This window comes from Eumetopias jubatus, unplaced genomic scaffold (assembly GCF_037043125.1).
Source record: "Eumetopias jubatus isolate StellerSeaLion01/CBP00866 unplaced genomic scaffold, mEumJub1_p1.0 scaffold_3, whole genome shotgun sequence".
NCBI classification, from domain to species: Eukaryota; Metazoa; Chordata; class Mammalia; order Carnivora; family Otariidae; genus Eumetopias; species Eumetopias jubatus.
The window spans coordinates 105,630,888-105,645,760 of record NW_028274809.1 but is presented as its reverse complement, the minus strand read 5'-3'; positions in this window follow the sequence as shown (position 1 = coordinate 105,645,760).

The window sequence follows — 14,873 nt, the reverse complement described above, 5'->3', positions numbered from 1 at the left end:
CTCTCACCAAAATTTCTTATTCTTTAGGAGATACTATTAACTACTTTGAAAATATATCCATATTCCTACCACTTCTCCCTGCTTCTATTGTTATACATGAGACACTGAAGTGATTTCTTAACACATCTTCCTTTCTCTTTCCTTGTTTCCCTCAAGTGTATTCTCAAGCCAGCAGTCAGAGTGATCCTGTTTTAATAAAGTTTAGATAATATCATTCAACCTCATAATCCTCCAATGGCTGCCATTTCACTCATTGCTGCTAGCTTCTAACTCATAAAAAGAGAATGTGTATGTTTTTGTAGGTAGGGGATGGGTAAGGGTCATATATAAATATCCTTAATCAGATGACTGCAGATTCTTACCTTCAGTGACATATATAGAGGTGGAGGAAAACAGGAGTACATGAATGCTAGACTACAGACTTAATATAAATGAGGAACATAGCTTTGAGGTCAGACACATGGACATGTAGTCTAGCAATATCATATTCCAGCTGAGAGATCATGGGACAATTACTTGATATGAAAATAGCATCACACGAGAATTGAGTAAGACAAGGTAAGATTATTAGTACAATTTAAAGTAAATTGTACAGGTCTACCACACAGTCCAACAAATATTTGGTCCCCATTAAGCACTTTTTAATTACTATCAAATGCATTAAATCCTACATTTATAAAACAGAGCCAGTGCTTCCATTAAGAGATTATCTTGAAGCAAACTTAGAGCAATAAGATAAAGAGAGACGAGGCAGAATAAACCTCTCTTCCCAAGGTTACCATTCTCTGTCTGGCACAGAGAATAAGTGGAGACTTGAGTGGGCATGACTAACCATTTCATAAGGTACTGGCTTGGAAAAGGCAGAGACAGAGAAATACTAAATCTTTCTAACCCAGATGGCTTTGTTTTAGAGGACAGCTTTAAAAATCCCAACAGGGAAGGTAACTAATTCTTCCACAAAAATTACATTTTCATCTATGATCCTTTCATTCTTCATTTCCTCTTCCTATTTTTATCCACTGCTTTAAACTTTCCTATTTTTGAATATGATTAATCATCAGTGGGGCAACAGAATTTTATTTTAGACAATTGGCAGGCTAAAGCTGTCTGAAATTATGAATCATTATCAAATTTTAAGCATGAAGTTCACACATGCACTTTTTTGTGGTTGTTTTTGCTCTGTGTGTGTGTGTGTGTGTGTGTGTGTGTGTGTGTGTGTGATTTATATAACAGCTTTTCTCCTAGAAGCTTAAAGGAAATGAGCAGTTATAGTCTGTACTCATGTCATTGTTCTTTGTGCTTCTATATGTTCTTTCTGGGCTTATTTTGTAGAAACATCAAAATAGTTAAACAAGATAACACATAAATGAAATAGGTCACAAGAATATGGAGATCTGTAATAGATTTCTCAATTTCTTCATTGCATATGTTTCCTGGAAATGTTTCAAAATTGTGGAAAAACAGAATACTTTAACCAAATCATCTAGTTAATAATTAGTGTGCTCCTCCCTCATTTATCTGACTTTATTTGCCAAATTAACTTCATCACTTCAGGCACAATAGGCTCCACACTGCTCTCTCTGTGCCACATTCATTCCCTCTTTGGCCTCTGCTCAGCATGGTCCTCTCTTGACAAATCCTTCTATATATAACTCTCTGATCCCTCCAAAACTCATTGGCTGCAAACTTCTATCAACTTCCATAGCACTTAAATTAATGTAGATGCTACATGGATCGGGCAAGAGGTGATCACCTCAAGAAAATGGAATGGTGTCAACATGCTTATTAGTTAGGGACTGAATTTTGTTGTTTGTAACAAAGGGGAAAATATCAGTAGTTTAAAGATAGACACCTATTTGTCTTTCACTCAAAGCAGTCCAACATAAAGAGAGAGTACTAACAAGGAGACTCCATGCATTGGGATTCCATAATTCTTCAAACATATTGCTCTGCCAGGCTCAGTGTGTGACTTTCATCTTTTGAAGTAAAGTGGCTGTTATGGCTCCTGCCACCATACGTTCAGCCCAGCAGGCATTACATGGCACAACTCCTTCTTTATCCATAGGAGCATTGGTAAGAACTTGATTGCATGGCCAATCCAAACTGCATGGAAGTCTTTAGTCAGACACACATATGTCCAGCTAGAACTTGGGGTTCTGAATATATAAAGACATAGGGGAAATGGATATTGAAATACCATTTGTCTTCCCATCAATATAATCTGCCACTAGGGACAGAATGTTTTAGTGTCTTCTGTGCAAGATACTTTGCTATTCTTTCTGTTTATTGTGAATTACTTAGTTGGCACCCTAGTCTTAAACGTTGGTCACATGAACTTTGTTACCATCAACTGACATCTGTTAGTTCCATCAAATGGGGTGCTAACAAGTCTGAGTTCCAGATCTGAGGGCTGGGGGCCAACAGATGGTAGATTTCACCATGGGAGCTGCCACTTCACAGGTTGCCTTACTACCCAAACAGTCAGCCTCTCCTAACCACCATACCTCTGCAAGGCCACGTGCCAAGAGAACCTATTTCAACTTGTAATTCTCTTTTCCAGACATTTGGATACTCAATCATAGTCTACCAAAGCCAGTTCCAAGGGCCTATCTCCCACTGAAAAAAAAAGAATCTTGGTTTCTCATTTAATCATCAGAGTTAATACAGTTCTCCATGCAGTTTCTTGGACTCCAAACACACTAAAGCTATTGTGATAGCAAATATGTTTATTACTGAAGTTTGGGAACCTATTACATATCATTTCTTCCCCAGCATACCTAGGTTCTCCCACAACAAGACCATTAGTCATGGAAATGTGTTGAATTGACCTTCATTGCTCATAAGAATTTTAAAATAAGAAATCTTATTTTAGGTATGTATGTCTCATCTTTTCAAATATGTTGTAAGTTTCTTTAGTAAAGACTTCCTTGTACTATAAGCTGGATTGTTAGTAGTTATCAATTAGTACTTATGATTTTATTTTATATTTTATGCATATGACCATATGATCAGTATATAATAATTTATATACCATTTAGTGAGTATTAAAGATAGTAACTGGGGCCTCCTGGGTGGGTCAGTCAGTTGAGCATCTGACTCCTGGTTTTGGCTCAGGTCATCTCAGGATGCATTGGGCTTCATGTTCAGCAGGGAGTCTGCTTTGGATTCTCTTTCTCTCTCCCTCTCCACCTATCCTTCCCCCATGCTTGCTATCTCTCTCTCAGATAAATAAATAAATAAATCTTTAAAAAATAAATTTAAAAAATTAAAGATAATAACTGTATTATCTAATTTATTTATCAGAAAGTTCCTATGATATGTCTATCGGCACTTTAAGCATTCAGACAAAGATGGTGAGGTTACAAAAGTGATATGCTCAAGCCCATTCTGAGAGTACAAGGAAGAATCTTCAAATAAAGGTATGTTTAAGTGTAAAGCATTGTGCTACTGCACTACTCTGCCTCTTTAATTTAGTAAATCAAAATATTGTGTACTCTATAATTCTTCTAACTTTCACTTAATATATATTTATTGGCTGTAAATATACTGGGTTCATTCATGTATCTAGGGTAAATACCACGAATAAATATTTATTTTCCATTATACATAGACACCATCATTGCACAGAATGGACTAAAGTCTGTTTACTTAGATTTTCATATTATTTGAGATATCTTTGAACAGAAGATGCACAGAGATGTATGATGTTTAAAAAATATGGGGAATTGGTTGTAAAAAGGGAAAGACAATAGTGTTTTTGCAAACTACCCGAGTTATCAAATTGTGTCTAGTAATAAGTTCTCTTCTATGAGCGTTGGGATTCCCAAATTTTAGAAATTGATATGAGAGTTAATGGCTTAATCATGGTTTTGCATTTTGGTGCAGTATCTGCATTGTAGCTGGCTTGGATGTGCCTGAGGTTATAGAACTATAACTTGGCATTTCTCTTCTTTATTTACTTTTCCAAATTTATGGGTAGTTCTTACATTAGAGTGGGAACTTGGCACATACATCTATTCTCTGATTATTTGACCACTCTTCTTTCAGTCTTACCAAATTGTTAGATTGGGCTTTTCCTGGCTTCTTGTCACCCAGGTTCCCAGCACATAAATATAGCTTAATAGGCAAAAGCATTCACACACATATATTTCCCTCTTCCCAAAGGTTTGCATAAAAGAGAGAGAGAGAGAGAGATGACAAGCCTGAGGGCTGTGGAAGCTTGGGGGAGGAGGCTGGTGGGGAGAGAGAGAAAGAAAGAGTGAGAGGGAGGGAAGGAGAGAGACAGACAGACAGACCTAGAACTCTTGGCCTATGCTCAATTGTTAGCCTCGATAAGGCTGCTTCAGTTCAATTTCCCTCCATAAGAAATGCTCAGGGGCCTGATTGAACTTCACTGACATTTGAGTCTTTTTAGGAGGGAGTTCAAATGGCTCAAACAAATTCAACTCTCACTTCTAATAAATGAAAGGCACTTAGTGGTGCAATATGATACAGTAACTTTTTTTAAAGAGGGGAAAGTATAAATTCACACGAGTTCTAAGGGACTTAAAAAATGAAATACATGGCTCCTAAAAATCCATGCAGGTGGTGAAACTAAAAATAAAACACTCACCCCTAAACCCTTTTGAAATACTCTTAGGTTAATAGCTGAGAAAAATACAACAAACATAATAAAATGCATGTTTTGAAATCACCTTGAGCCAGGGATATCCAGATAAGATTGATTTTTGTCATTATCAACTTTAGTAGCTTCAACTTTACATACTTTTGTCCTTCTCCACTTTTATCATTTACAGACTGAAGAAAAGCAGGCGCTGATGTCTGTGCACAAATTAAGCCAAAAGAAAGAAAAGAAATCTGTATTAAACATTTAAAACACACACAATCAAAACACTCAGGTTTCTGCACTTCACAACACCTTAATTTCCATCAGCCTGTGCAGCTGTGCGCTTCCGACAGTGCAAAGTCTCATGAAGGGTATATTAATTAAGTCATTATGCCCTGAGAGATAGGTATAATTACGAATCTTCTCACCATACTATTTTGAGTTTCTAAAATTCAGTAAGTTAGAGGCTTTTTTTTTTTCAAGATCCACAGGGGATTAAAAAAAAAAAAAGACAACAACAACAAAAAATCCACAGAAGAGAAACACTACCACACTCATTAGAAGAGAACATTCTGGTAATAGCCCAGCAGAATGGAATTATTTGCCTCTCTAAGCCCAGTTTAAGAATTACTATCACAGACTTCCTGCAAGAATCACCTGTATGTGGTCAGGTACATGTGGATGTGAGAGAAGACTGCCCTAAAAGCAAATGAACAGAAAGAAACCAAGGCTGGAGGATTTCCCATTCTTCTATCTTAAAGGGATGCAATGCATGCTTTTAGAATAAAGAAACGAGACTGAACAAGATGCTTCACCATCCTGTCCAATGTCTTTATGAGAAGCGCAGGACAGTGTTATCCTTAGTTTGGTTGCATGGAAAGCTCCAAATACTGAAGGCCATATTCTATAAAGGTGATCCACAAAGTCCGTTTGCTTTTTTTAATAATTTTTAATTGTTATGTTAATCACCATACATTACATCATTAGTTCTTGATGTAGTGTTCCATGATTCATTGTTTGTGTATAACACCCAGTGCTCCATGCAGACTGTGCCCTCTTTAATACCCATCACCAGGCTACCCTACTCCCACCCCCCTCCCCTCTAGAACCCTCAGTTTGTTTTTCAGAGTCCATCATCTCTAATGGTTCGTCTCCCCCTCCAACTTACTCCCCTTCATTCTTCCCCTCCTGTTATCTTCTTCTTCTTCTTTTCTTTTCTTAACATATATTGCATTATTTGTTTCAGAAGTACAGATCTGTGATTCATCAGTCTTGTACAATTCACAGTGCTCACCATAGCACATACCCTCCCCAATGTCTATCACCCAGCCACCTAATCCCTCCCAACCCCCACCACTCCAGCAACCCTCAATTTGTTTCCTGAGATTAAGAATTCCTCATATCAGTGAGGTCATATGATACATGTCTTTCTCTGATTGACTTATTTCACTAAGCATAACACCCTCCGGTTCCATCCACATCATTGCAAACGGCAAGATCTCATTAGTTTTGATGGCTGCATAATATGCCATTGTGTATATATACCACCTCTTCTTTAGCCATCCATCTGTCGATGGACATCTTGACTCTTTCCACAGTTTGGCTATTGTGGACATTGCTGCTATAAACACTGGGGTGCACGTACCCCTTCGGATCCCTACATTTGTATCTTTGTGGTAAATACCCAGTAGTGCAATTGCTGGATCGTATGGTAGCTCTATTTTCAACTGTTTGAGAAAACTCCATAATGTTTTGCAGAGGGGTTGCACCAGCTTGCATTCCCCCCAACAGTGTAGGAGGGTTCCCCTTTCTCCGCATCCCCGCCAACATCTGTCGTTTCCTGACTTGTTAATTTTCGCCATTCTGACGGGTGTGAGGTGGTATCTCATTGAGGTTTTGATTTGGATTTCCCTGATGCCAAGCGATGTCGAGGAATTTTTCATGTGTCTGTTGGCCATTTGGATGTCTTCTTTGGAAAAATGTCTGTTCATGTCTTCTGCCCATTTCTTGATTGGATTATTTGTTCTTTGAGGGTTGAGTTGGATAAATTCTTTATAGATTTTGGATACTAGCCCTTTATCTGATATGTCATTTGCAAATATTTTCTCCCATTCTGTCAGTTGTCTTTTGGTTTTGTGGACTGTTTCTTTTGCTGTGCAAAAGCTTTTAATCTTGATGAAATCCCAATAGTTCATTTTTGCCCTGGCTTCCCTTGCCTTTGGCGATGTTTCTAGGAAGAAGTTGCTGTGGCTGAGGGCGAAGAGGATGCTGCCTGTGTTCTCCTTTAGGATTTTGATGGACTCCTGTCTCACGTTTAGGTCTTTCAACCATTTGGAGTCTATTCTTGTGTGTGGTGTAAGGAAATGCTCCAGTTTCATTCTTCTGCATGGGGCTGTCCAATTTTCCCAACACCATTTTTTGAAGAGACTGTCTTTTTTCCATTGGACATTCTTTCCTGCTTTGTCAAAGATGAGTTGACCATAGAGTTGAGGGTCCATTTCTAGGGTCTCTATTCTGTTCCATTGATCTATGTGTCTCTTTTTGTGCCAGTACCATACTGTCTTGATGATGACAGCTGTGTAATAGGGCTGGAAGTCCGGAATTGTGATGCCGTCAGCTTTGCTTTTCTTTTTCAACATTCCTCTGGCTATTCGGGGTCTCTTCTGGTTCCACACAAATTTTAGGATTATTTGTTCCATTTCTCTGAAAAAGGTGGATGGTATTTTGATGGGGATTGCATTGAATGTGTAGATTGCTCTAGGTAGCATTGACATCTTCACAATCTTTGTTCTTCCAATCCAAGAGCATGGAACGTTTTTCCATTTCTTTGTGTCTTCTTCAATTTCTTTCATGAGTATTTTATAGTTTTCTGAGTACAGATCCTTTGCCTCTTTGGTTACATTTATTCCTAGGTGTCTTATGGTTTTGGGTGCAATTGTAAATGGGATCGACTCCTTGATTTGTCTCTCTTCTGTCTTGTTGTTGGTGTATAGGAATGCCACTGATTTCTGTGCATTGATTTTATATCCTGCTACTTTACTGAATTCCTGTATGAGTTCTAAGAGTTTTGGGGTGGAGTCTTTTGGGTTTTCCACATACAGTATCAGATCATCTGCAAAGAGTAAGAGTTTGACTTCCTCTTTGCCGATTTGGATGCCTTTTATTTCTTTTTGTTGTCTGACTGCTGTGGCTAGGACTTCTAATACTATGTTGAATAGCAGTGGTGATAGTGGACATCCCTGCCGCGTTCCTGACCTTAGGGGAAAAGCTCTCAGCTTTTCCCCATTGAGAATGATATTCGCTGTAGGTTTTTGATAGATGGCTTTTAGGATATTGAGGTATGTACCCTCTATCCCTATACTCTGAAGAGTTTTGATCAAGAAAGGATGCTGTACTTTGTCAAATGCTTTTTCTGCATCTATTGAGAGGATCATATGATTCTTGTTCTTTCTTTTGTTAATGTATTGTATCCCATTGATTGATTTGCGGATGTTGAACCAGTCTTGCAGCCCAGGGATAAAGTACTGTTGGATCCTATTGGCTAGTATTTTGGTGAGAATTTTTGCATCCATGTTCATCAAGGATATTGGTCTGTAATTCTCCTTTTTGATGGGGTTTTGTTTGGTTTTGGGATCAAGGTAATGTTGGCCTCATAAAATTAGTTTGGAAGTTTTCCTTCCATTTCTATTTTTTGGAACATTTTCAGGAGAATAGGTATTAATTCTTCTTTAAATGTCTGATAGAATTCCTCTGGGAAGCCATCTGGCTCTGAGCTTTTGTTTGTGGGGAGATTTTTGATGACTGCTTCAATTTCCTTAGTGGTTATAGGTCTGTTCAGGTTTTCTATTTCTTCCTGGTTCAGTTTTGGTAGTTGATACATCTCTAGGAATGCACCCATTTCTTCCAGGTTATCTAATTTGCTGGCATAGAGTTGCTCAAAATATGTTCTTATAATTGTTTGTATTTCTTTGGTGTTGGTTGTGATCTCTCCTCTTTCATTCATGATTTTGTTGATTTGGATCATTTCTCTTTTCTTTTTGATACGTCTGGCCAGGGGTTTATCAATCTTGTTAATTCTTTCAAAGAACCAGCTCCTAGTTTCGTTGATCTGTTCTACTGTTCTTTTGGTTTCTAGTTCATTGATTTCTGCTCTGATCTTTATTATTTCTCTTCTCCTGCTGAGTTTAGGCTTTATTTGCTGTTTTTTCTCTAGCTCCTTTAGGTGTAGGGTTAGGTTTTGTATTTGAGACCTCTCTTGTTTCTTGAGAAAGGCTTGTATTGCTATATACTTTCCTCTCAGGACTGCCTCTGCCATATCCCAAAGATTTGGAAGAGTTGTGTTTTCATTTTCATTGGTTTCCATGAATTTTTTTAATTCTTCTTTAATTTCCTGGTTGACCCATTCATTCTTTAATAGGATGCTCTTTAGCCTCCATGTATTTGAGTTCTTTCCGACTTTCCTCTTCTGATTGAATTCTAGTTTCAAAGCACTGTGGTCTGAAAATATACAGGGAATAATCCCAAACTTTTGGTACCGGTTGAGACCTGATTTGTGACCTAGGATGTGATCAATTCTGGAGAATGTTCCATGGGCACTAGAGAAGAATGTGTATTCCGTTGCTTTGGGATGGAATGTTCTGAATATGTCTGTGAAGTCCATTTGGTCCAGTGTATCATTTAAAGTCTTTATTTCCTTGTTGATCTTTTGCTTAGATGATCTGTCTATTTCAGTCAGGGGGGTGTTAAAGTCCCCCACTATTATTGTATTGTTGTCAATGTGTTTCTTTGCTTTTGTTATTAATTGCCTTATATAATTGGCTGCTCCCATGTTAGGGGCATAGATATTTACAATTGTTAGATCTTCTTGTTGGATAGACCCTTTAAGTAGGATATAGTGTCCTTCCTCATCTCTTATTACAGTCTTTGTTTAAAAATCTAATTTGTCTGATATAAGGATTGCCACCCCAGCTTTCTTTTGGTGTCCATTAGCATGGTAAATGGTTTTCCACCCCCTCACTTTCAATCTGGGGGTGTCTTTGGGTCTAAAATGAGTCTCTTGCAGAGAGCATATTGATGGATCTTGTTTTTTTAATCCAATCTGATACCCTGAGTCTTTTGATTGGGGCATTTAGCCCATTTACATTCAGGGTAACTATTGAAAGGTATGAATTTAGTGCCATTGTATTGCCTGTAAGATGACTGTTACTGTATATTGTCTGTGTTCCTTTCTGATCGATGCTGCTTTTAGGCTCTCTCTTTGCTTAGAGAACCCCTTTCAATATTTCTTGTAGGGCTGGTTTCGTGTTTGCAAATTCCTTTAGTTTTTGTTTGTCCTGGAAGCTTTTTACCTCTCCTTCTATTTTCAATGACAGCCTGGCTGGATATAGTATTCTTGGCTGCATATTTTTCTTATTTAGTGTTCTGAAGACATCATGCCAGTCCTTTCTGGCCTGCCAGGTCTCTGTGGATAGGTCTGTTGCCAATCTAATGTTTCTACCATTGTAGGTTACATATCTCTTCTCCCGAGCTGCTTTCAGGATTTTCTCTTTGTCTTTGAGACTCGTAAGTTTTACTATTAGATGTCAGGGTGTTGACCTATTATTATTGATTTTGAGAGGGGTTCTCTGTGCCTCCTGGATTTTGATGCCTGTTTCTTTCCCCACATTAGGGAAGTTCTCTGCTTTATTTGCTCCAATATACCTTCTGCCCCTCTCTCTCTTTCTTCTTCTTCTGGGATCCCAATTATTCTAATGTTGTTTCGTCTTATCGTATCGCTTATCTCTCGAATTCTGCCCTCGTGATCCTGTAGTTGTTTCTCTCTCTTTTTCTCAGCCTCTTTATTTTCCATCATTTGGTCTTCTATATCGCTGATTCTCTCTTCTGCCTCATTTATCCTAGCAGTTAGTGCCCCCCATTTTTTATTGTACCTCAGTAATAGCCTTTTTGATTTCGACTTCTTAGATTTTAGTTCTTTTATTTCTCCTGAAAGGTTTTCTCTAATAACTTCCATACTTTTTTCAGGCCCAGCTAGTATCTTTAAAGTCATGATTCTGAACTCTAAGTCTGACATCGTACTAATGTCCGTGTTGAGTAGGTCCCTGGAAGATGGTACTACCTCTTGTTCTTTTTGCTGATGTGATTTTTTTCGTCTTGTCATTTTGTCCAGAGAAGAATAGATGAATGAGAGAACAGAATGCTAACAGGTTAACAACGTCTCCAGCAAATATACTCTATACAAATCAGAAAAGACCTGAAACCAGGGGACACAAAAGGGAAAGAAAGAAGAGAAAAAATAAAAGGAAAAAGAAAAGATAAAAACAAACAAAAACAGAATAAAACAAAAAAAAAAAACAGAATATGATCAAATATGATCAGGCTAGTGCATAGATCAGTGCCACACACTAGCTTTTGGGCGTATTTTGGTCTGTTAGAAGAAAGTGCCTGCTAAAATTTTAAAAGAAGAAAGACTTATATATGTACAAAATAAGGGTTGATACAATGAAGGGATGGAACTTGACTGTAAAGATGAAAATTATAAAAGATTTTATAAAAGGAATTGATAAAATAAGAAGTTGTTTTAAAAAGAAAGAAGAAGATTTAAAAAATGAAAAAAAAGGGAGAGAATGTGATCAGGCAGGAGACTAGAACAAAGCCATACACTAGTGATTTAGGGTATATTTTGATCTGTTAGAAGAAATTGTATATCAAAATTTTAAAGAGAGAACAACATATATATATGCCAAAAATAAGGGTAACTATTATGAAGGGATAAAATATGACTCTAAAAATGAAAAACAAAAAATGTTTTTTTAAAAAAAGGGATTGACAAGATGTTGTTTGAAAAAGGGAAGAAGAAAAATTAAAAAAAAAACACAGTTAAAAAATTAACTTTGAAAAACTAATGAATTATGGTAAAAAAGGCATGAATTCTATGTGCAGTATTCCCCTAGCGCTGGAGTTCTCCTATTCTCCTTGATCGGTAAACTTGGTCTTGGCTTGCTGGCTGTTGGTGCTGATCTTCTGGGGGAGGGGCCTGTTGCCGTGGTTCCCAAATGTCTTTGCCGGAGGCGGAATTGCCCCGCCCTTGTGAGTCCGGGCTAAGCAAGCTGCTCGGGTTTGCTCTCAGGAGCTTTTTTTCCCTGCAAGGTCTTGGTACAGCTTTGGAGGCCCAGGGTGAAAATGGTGGCCTCCCAATCTCTGCCTGGAGGAGCTGAGAACTCAGGGCCCCACTCCTCAGTGCACCCCCAGAGAAAAGCAGTCACTCCCGTCTCCCTGGTCTCCGGCCACACTCCATGCTCACCTGGCCTGTGACCGAGCGTTTCTATCTCTGGCACACAACCCTGTGTGGAGTCTCCAAACCCAGCAGATCCCTGTGGTGTGCTCCTGCGCTGCTCCTCCTGGGGGAGGAAGGGGAGTCTCCCCGGATCTGCTGCTTGTTGGGTCCCTGCTGGAGGAGCAGTGGCCCGACTGGGCCGCAGATCACAGTTTATGGCAACCCCGAGCTGAGAGACCGCGCCTCAGCTCCGTCTCTGCAGCCAGCTTCCCTGCTCCGATACCTGGGAGTTCTTCCGCACTCAGGCACCCCCAGTCTTTCTGTGACCCCGAGGGTTCTGAGACCACACTGTCCCACGAGAGTTCCACCCCCCGCTTAGCCACTGGAGTGACGTCCATCAATGGAGCCAACTTCTAAAAGTTCCGATTTTGTGCTCCGTGGCTCTAGCACTTGCCAGAAGCGGCCGACGGAGGCCCCCTCCCCCGCCATCTATCCTCCTGAATATCGCCTCGGATTCACTTCTCCACAAGTCCTAACTTCCAGAAAGTGGTCGCTTTTCTGTTCAGAGTGTTGTTACTATTCTTCTCTTCGATCTCCTGTTGAGTTCATAGGTGTTCAGAATGGTTTGATCCGTATTCAGCTGAATTCCTGAGACCAGATGAAATCCAGGTCTCCTACTCCTCCGCCATCTTGCTCCACCTACTCCCCATTTGCTTTTAAGATTGAGATTTTTGAGCAACCAGGAAGTAGGATTGCATTTTTGTTATAGCATGCAGTTATCTCTTTCCCATACCTAGATATAAATCTAGTTTCTTCCAACAAGTAGGAAAAAAAACTAAGATCAGAAATGGGATACCCTAGCTATGGGTGAAAGTTGAAATTTAATACATCCTATTCAAACCAGCCAGCAGACGTTGAGAAAGTAACATCTAAATGCTGCCAGAATGAGTTTGGTGTATTCTCTTTGCATTCAGAAATAAGCTTCCCCCAGGGGAATAATTCATTTCAAAATTTTAGGCCTTCTAAAGCTTGGGTAGAATGTCTTTAATTCAATTTCAAGTTGGTCTGTATACTTATGCTTGTGTGCAAAATATCTTCTGCTTCACACTGCCTTTTTAACATATGTTAGTGCTTTCCTCTCTCAATAAGAATATATGTGTCTTTGAAAGTACACTCAATACTTTTGAATTTACCCAAACCCTTTAACCTGGTATGTGAGGTTTTTCCATATGCTGACTTCACTCTAGCTTTCCATCCTTCTCTCTGGGTTGTTTACAAGAAACTTCCTTTCAGTTAAGTTTGTTAAAGGATCTATAACATAGTAGATAAGTTGGGAATTCCAGTTACAACTCCACCTCTGCTCACCTCTGCTACTTAACCCTTGTCTTAGTTGTCAAATCTATAGAATGACAGCAGAGAACCTACCTCACTGAGTTGAGAAACAAGTGGATTAAATGGTCCACTGTAAAATGCTTACTGCCTTGTTCCACACGTAGAAAGCACTCAGTCAATGCTAGCTATTATTATTTTACCACAAATACATTTTGTGCTTTTCAACTACTTCCATTTGATCATTCTACCTCTTGATTTTTTTTTTTTTTTTTTTTTGGCCTATATCAGCATTTCTGTCCTTCAAGAACCAAGGAAATTCCTCTCCTCTGTGAAGACATTCTGGAACTTTCTGGCATGATCTGTTATATTTGACCTTAGAATTAGAAAGCTTAGTAAATATCTTGTCAGTTCTTTCTTGTAAAAAATGTAACAACTATGTGACTTTTGTGCTATACGCATGCTAGAAGGCACCTTATAATTCTCTCTAATGGCTGTCAGATCTAAGTATTCACACTCTATGTTTTTACATGCCACCCCCTGGGCACTTAAATCACCCACATTTCCTGACCTCTTATGATATATCCTATCTATGCCATTTGCTGCCTACTATTTCTAATTATTTGGTGAATTTACACATTTTGCATTCCAATTTATTCTCTCATGGACCAGGTGCCTACATTTTTCTGTGTATCCCATCAGGCTGCTTTATTTCTCCTTCCCCTTTGAAATGGCCATAAAGACTCGAGTTGGAATCATGACCATTTATTTGCAGGTAATCACACACTAAGTCACAGGAAAACAGCATTATAGGGATGTGCACCATTTAAAACGTTGACTGAAGTGAATGTCTTTTACCTTTATCTGCAGAACTTGGTGTAAAACCAACTGAACTGCTCTCTGAGTCACCAATTCTCTAATACTCTGGGGATGGGGCCATGAGGGGGGTTGGCGATTGGCATAAATAAAGAAATCTTTCAGGCTGGTTCATGGGTCTACCAGGGATTTATGAGAGAAGGGAAGCTTAGGTTCTGGCCCCTTTGTCTACAGAAACAGAATAGGAAGGAAATAAAAAGCTTCTAAGTGAACATAAACAAGGATTCTTTTAAGCATCTGATACCAGAGCATCCTATCCTTGGCTTCTTTCATTGACCAAAGCAAGTCATATTAGGCTTTGAAGAGAGTAAAGAAGTACAATTCTACCATGTACCTGAAAGGGGGAAATATGGAACTACTTGGTGTAACAGCACTAAAGATGATCTTGGTAATCCTGACCCTGTATCTTACCACTAGCCAAAATAAATACAGAATGTGACTCAATACAGAGAATTTTTTACTGTCAGATTATCTGCCCTTTCTCTTGGCTTAATTTCTGCAGTTATGGTATTAATCTAACTCTAAACCAAGAGCTTAATTCATAAAATAATAATAGTAATAATAATAAAATAAAGCTCAATGGGTCATACCCTGAAGTGACGAGCTTCTTTTTGTACCTTTCCCACCTCTTCCCTCCCATGTTGTTTTTCCCTACTTCCACATCAAGTTTGCTCTGGACCAGCCATGCAGTCACAAAGCACATGGACCAGTGAGATTCCAGGGCAGACAAACTGCAATGCTTCCTCCACCTACCGCTCCTTTCTAAAGCTGTCATTTCCCTGGGATAGT